Source organism: Thalia democratica, chromosome 2 (assembly GCF_965202585.1).
Source record: "Thalia democratica chromosome 2, ktThaDemo2.hap1.1, whole genome shotgun sequence".
NCBI classification, from domain to species: Eukaryota; Metazoa; Chordata; class Thaliacea; order Salpida; family Salpidae; genus Thalia; species Thalia democratica.
In genome coordinates, this window is record NC_139166.1 from 56,003,505 (window position 1) to 56,010,076 (window position 6,572).

Here is a 6,572-nt window from a genome sequence, read left to right on the forward strand (position 1 = left end):
ATTTAGTCATTTTAATAAGCACTTTAATATTTCTTATAAAAACTCAATGAACTATCTTATACAGTAGTAAAACTTTTTAAGTTTTTTCATTGGAATAGATCAACATTGCCATTTTGAAAACTGTTTTTTTTTCACAAATAAGAATAGCAAAGTTTTGGGCGGACCAAAATTGTCTCAATTGAGCTAGTTTTCAAGGAATCTTATATTGTAACTTTTGTAGATTTTGAAGTACTAATTAAGTTTTGTGGATTCGTATTATTTGGAGTTTTTTTAATCCAGTATATCAAATTTTTATCTAAATAAGCTTTCTTATGAAAGTTACAACATCACAATGTAAAAAACAATATTTTATTTTTTTAAGCAATCCTTGTTTAATATTACAGAACTTTCAATCATATAAGTTTAAAAACAACATGTTTTCAAAAAATATCTTAAAGAATTTTATTTAAGAAATGTTATTGAAAAATAAGCTTTCTAGCTTTAAAAAAATTAAAAACTACTTTTTAATAACTTTATTTAAGTCAGATAACTTTAAAAGCAATTATATATATTTTTACAGAAACCTTCAAACACAATTAAATTTTAAATATATATAAGTTGAATTATTACACAAAAATAGGACTTAAATGAAAAAATATAACCTTTTATTTTAAGTTTAGAAATAAAACAGATCTTTTATTAACATAATATTTAGTTAAGTCAAACCTTTCAGATATTAAAGTGGATAAAAAATTAATATCTCTACAAAACTTCTTTGGTTATAACAAATATAATTATGCAATATTCTTATTAATTTTAAAATTTATTACTCTTAACTTTTAAACTAACCTTTTTAAATTGAAAATATGTTGTTGTATTAGTTAGCAGCACAAATTGCAGAAATTTGCAATCTTTGCATTAGTATTGTTTAAAACTAGTGTTGTTTACAAAGTGAAAACAACTAAAATTTTTGTTTGAAGAGAACACCTTTATCTTTGTTTGTATAAATTTTAACTCCTAACAGAGTAAATGATGAAATACAGACAATATGTAGATTATATTTTGCTTCAGAATGGAAAGTAAGCTACTTCATACAATAACAACTTTAAAACTCATATATAAATAGCTGAAGAAACTAATTGTACTTATGCTTATCAAACAAAAAAAACTATTTCAACAAAAACAAGAGTAAAACAAACTAAATGAAATAACTACAAACAATAGACCTGGTGTGGAGAAAAGTTTTTGATCATTATACTAAACATATTTAATTTATGCTAAACATATTTATATTAAATTTCATTTATTATGAATGAAATTTAATATAAAAGTGTAAATCTTAAGTTTTAAAGAAAAAACAACAAATTAAGATAAACAAACAAAAACAACAGATTTATAAAAACTTTATAGAAAAATTCTATTTATTAACCAGATTATAAATATAAATTGAAGATTTTAAGTTATTTGAGTTTCTAAAAATGTTTAATTAAAACAAACTATCAACATTATACTTTTTTTTTTTGTTTTTTTGCTTCTTAAACTTTTAAAATTTCTCTTAATATAAATTTATTTGAGTGTTCTTTATGGACATATAATATAATAGTTACATTTATTTATCAAACTATTTTTATTATTGAAATAAAAGTGTGGATGCTCTCAAGTTGTGAGCAACATTTATGATCAATGGACTGGTGTTGAGAAATACCTGTTCCAACAACACACCACACTTTTTTACTAGCAACACACCACTTATTTAAGCATTATTACGTTAAAGGTTAAATACTACGTTATTAGGTTTAAAAAACGATCAAAAATCTCAGCTTATTTGTAACTAAGAGCTTATTAGAATTAGATTAGAGAGTTTAAAGTTAATTTAGAAAGTAGCTACAATACCTCATGCTATATCAACCATAACAATGTGAGAGTAAAACTAAACCACGTAATGTGCGAAAAGGTGAGAATAGACATCAAATTATAAAATTATTAAACTTAAAAAAAAACCTGTTTTATAAAATCTATTGGCTCTTTTCTAACTTTAAACGTTTATTACTGCAGTGCATTTATTTTCTTCTCCATCAAAAAACTAAAATAAGCTAAGTTTTGTCAAAGTTGTTACATTTTTAAAGAGTTTATAAAGTTTATCAAAAACTTTAAATCTTTAACATTTAATTTTGTAAATTTTTTCTGTGTAAAACAAACAAAAAGATGCATAAAAATCCTTTTTTGTAGTAATATTTACCTTTTAACATAGCAAAACATATTTTTCATGGTTTTATATTTTTAATAAACCATATTTAAATATTTACATTTGAACATATAATTTAAATTTTGACAAGAGCTATGATAATTCTTATAACACTGTTTAAATTTTCTTAAAACCAAACTGATTTTATTTCAAAATCATAAAAAGGTTCAATGCAATCAAACTTGTAAAAACCCCCTTACTTTTAAGTAGATCTGACTGTTCTTGTGACACTGTCGACAGAATATGGCCTTGTCAACAGAGCCTAATTGGCCTTCAAATGAAAAGAAAATTCATGATAAAAGTATGTTTGGTCAATTACGTTGCTTTTTTCCTAGTAGTTGGATTACAGGCGCCTGCTAAAGTTCCAGCTGTTAGTTATGACTATAAGCTTGGTATTTATACGCGTCAGTTAATTATGTCCTGAAAAGTTTGTGGCTAAAGTTTAATGACATAACGAAAGGACAAAACTTTGCAAGAAATAAGAGGATGTTTTTAACATTTTTCATGTAATGAGTTGTTTTGCAAAAAAATAAGACTATAAGTTTATAAACGTTAAATTCTAAATTTATTACTATATTAAGCATTTAATGTATTGATATAATATTTTAAATAGGTAAAACTAAAGGTAATTCACAAAAAGTCTTATTTTCAGTTAATGATTTTTTATGATATTTCAAATTATCATTCCACTTATTAATTATTGTTAAATATAAAGCAATATAATATGTAAAAACCAAAATAATAAAATATAAGCAAAGATTTTTTTTTTTATAATAAAACGTATTTAAGTACTTTCGGTGTTTTTTGATATGTTGTTAATGAATGGCTTTAAAATGTACTGCTTGAAAAATGTCAGATATAACCTAAGAAGTTTCCCTTTCAAAGTATGTGCAATGCACTGTAATGCACATTAAACTTATTTTAAAAGATTATATGCGCACTTAATAATTTAGTATTTTCTTTAAGCTACTAAACCATGTTATTATTGTTAAGTGGTATTTGTTTTAAATAATATGGTAAAACTAGTTTAGATCTATCAGTTAGATATTAGAAAATAAAATTAAAAAAAATATATATATATATATTATGCACACCTACTTTTATAAAATTTTCCTTGTACACTAATGTGCACTTGTATGACAGTTTTCTTAGTGAAAAATTTATTCCACTATTTATTACGCTCCCGATATCAATTTTTTTATGTCATTTAAGATAAACTAGTTATCAATATTATGTTAGTAACTAATCCTTTTTTTAAAAATAAGTTAAAAACTTATAGATATCAAGCAAATATAAAAATTTACAGCTTTTAAATGCAAAATTGTCTGCTCGTGAAAAGGTATTTTCGTGCAAAAGTGACCTTTTGTGCAATTTTTTTCCCTCGTTCAATTTTTTACGCTCGTGCAATTTAGACAGCTACCTCCATTGAAGTGTGTTGATCCGTAAACACACCGAAACATGTGTTAGTGTGATAAAGGAAGAGTACTATTTAATTTGTTATTTTTATATATTCCTGTGAACTTTTTTCGCTCGGATCTTTGTTAACAAACGCTTCAAGTTATATTTTTAAATAGTTAAAATTAACATCTTAATGTTTTACAGATAAAAATAAAAAAGTTATATTGATGAATTGACAATATTCAACCGATAAACGAAATACATAATAGAAAGATAAAACAACAAAAAACAGATTTTATTGACAGCATTATTAATAATTTATACCAAGTAGTCTCTATTAGGACACTATTGTAAACATACAAAACGATACTACAATTGAAATTTTAATTTAAACAAGTTTATCAGTAATATTTACAAAAAGAAAATGCTGATGACAAAATGTTCAGCCTTATAATATTAGAGGTGTTAAATATTTTCATATTATAACTTAAGCATAGCTAGGAGTTTCAGAAGCTTTTAGTTTAATAAAGTGAATACTAACTTAAAAAAACTAAAAGTACTTTTTGTATAAACAGCTACAACTATATGTAGTGGTAGTCTGAAAATATTCTAACCAACAAGATATTTTTAAACAAAAACCGTCATCCTAGCCAAAAGTTAAAACTTACAGGAACCGCTCTTTTTCAACCTGCGTACAACCTGCCATCTAGTGTTTTTCCATCCAACCAATTTCCACCCGCTTAATTCCTACCCCAGTGTTTTACACATTGTATAACAACAACAATCCAAGTTATTTCATGTATATAACTTATGTCCTATTCTGTGATAAACTTCTCTGCAGACTATTACTTATCTAAATAAACTCCCATCAGATTAAATACTTTTTAAATCTCTTTCCAGCCAAGAACATATATCTTTTTGATTTGACTATCTTACATACAACTTCTGTTTTAAAGAAGTTCAGTCTTTTATCAATCAAATACAAAACTTATTTACTTTAACGAGTATTAAAACTTAATAATAAGTTTTATTTAGGTTAAGGGATGGATTTTTCTTATTTCAAGTTAAACTCAAATATAGTATTTTTTAACTTCAAACCTTATAAGACAATTACCATTTTCTCTACAATTAATTTTCTGAATCTTAAAAACCTCCAGTTCAAATTACCACACCCAACTACGAAAATTTATTTGATGGTAATTTAAATTAAAGCTAAAACTCTACCTAACTTTTTTAACAAAGTTTTAACGGTCTAAAAAAGTAGTTAGTTTTTTTAAACAAATAATAGAGTTTTATAATTCTTATGTTCTTAACTCTAATCAAAAGTTTTGTACAAGCTGTTTACTTTTAAAATTTCTTAGTAGCTATGAGTTGGATTTTAAAGGTTTTTGATTAGAGAGGAGCGTCGCGTGGAGTGGAACGCTGGAGCTGTAGCTCCACCTAAAAAAAACAAAAATTATGCTCTTGTTTTTTTTGATCTTAGAGTTTAAGCCTTTAAACACGCTGATTTAAATGGGTCCCCGCTTCAGCTGTACAACCCCAAACTACGTCAAAGTAACTTTATTTTAAATTTGAGGAATTGAGTTTTAAAATGATATAAAACTTTTTATAATAACTTAAAAAAATAAGAAAGTTATAATATCATAAATTTGTACAAAAATACAGCCAATTGTGTATATGAACGTTGTTACGTTAATTCCCTGCCGAATTAATTTTTATCAAATTTTTATTTATCTATATTTAATGTTCAAAATGTTCGTCAATTTGGAGCTGCAAGCTCAATCTGTGTCAGCTGCATCTTAAACGTATACGAGTTTTTAATCCAAAAAAATGTTGAAAAGTTGAATTCTGGAGCTGCATGAACTTTCAGCACCATGTGAATTAAATCATGATCGTTGTTTAAAGTTTACTACAACGCAAGAACAATAAAACAAGTTGAACTCGAACAGAAGAAACTCGAGGAGGTAATATTCAAGCAGAGGCAACTCGAGCAAGACCACTTCGAGCAGGAGCAACTCGATCAGGGAAAACTCGATCAGGAGCAACTCGATCAGGGAAAACTCGATCAGGGAAAACTTGAGCAGGGAAAACTCGAGCAGGAGCAACTCGATCAGGGAAAACTCGATCAGGGAAAACTTGATCAGGGAAAACTCGAGCAAGAAAAACTCGAGCAGGAGCAACTCGATAAGGGAAAACTCGAGCAGGAACAACTTGAGCAGGGAATACTCGAGCAGGAAAAAACTCGAGCAGGAAAAACTTGATCAGGAAAAAAATCGAGCAGGGAAAACTCGAGCAGGAGCAACTCTAGCAGGGGCAACCTCGTTTTTTAAGTTACTTGCATTCTTTTTTTTGTTTTTTATTACTAGTTAGACAAGTCATAAAATTAAGTTAGTAAATTTATTATTGTGCAAGTACAAAAACTTACATTAACATAAGTAAAAATAAAAGTAGCCATAGTTGTTAGGAAAGGGTGATGATATACAAAGGTATAAGATATGTTTTTTTAATATTTATTTTTTTAAATTTTATATATTATTTAATTAAACAAGTAGGTTCAACTTATTTTCTAAAAAAAATTGCTATTCATTCATATTACAATTACCATAATGATTTTAATATAAATGTTTCAAATAAGGGGATTTTTTAATTTGATAATGTCAATCTGCAGCACCCCCTAACAAAAAGACCACGCGACGCCACTGGTTGGGTGTAGTAATAACTAACTGTTCTAAAAAGTAGTGACGATTGTACAAAATTAAATGTAAATCGTAAAAATAAAAGGCAGAAAATAGTCAAACGAGCAAAAGTGGCATCTTATTAATTCTAAATCATCTGCTTAACAAATCTAAGGGTCTATAGTCAGCGTAACAGATACATCCAAAAATAAAAATTAATCATAAAGTTGTTACAAATGCAAATTTATTTTAAAACTAGAATTGTTAGTTGCCTA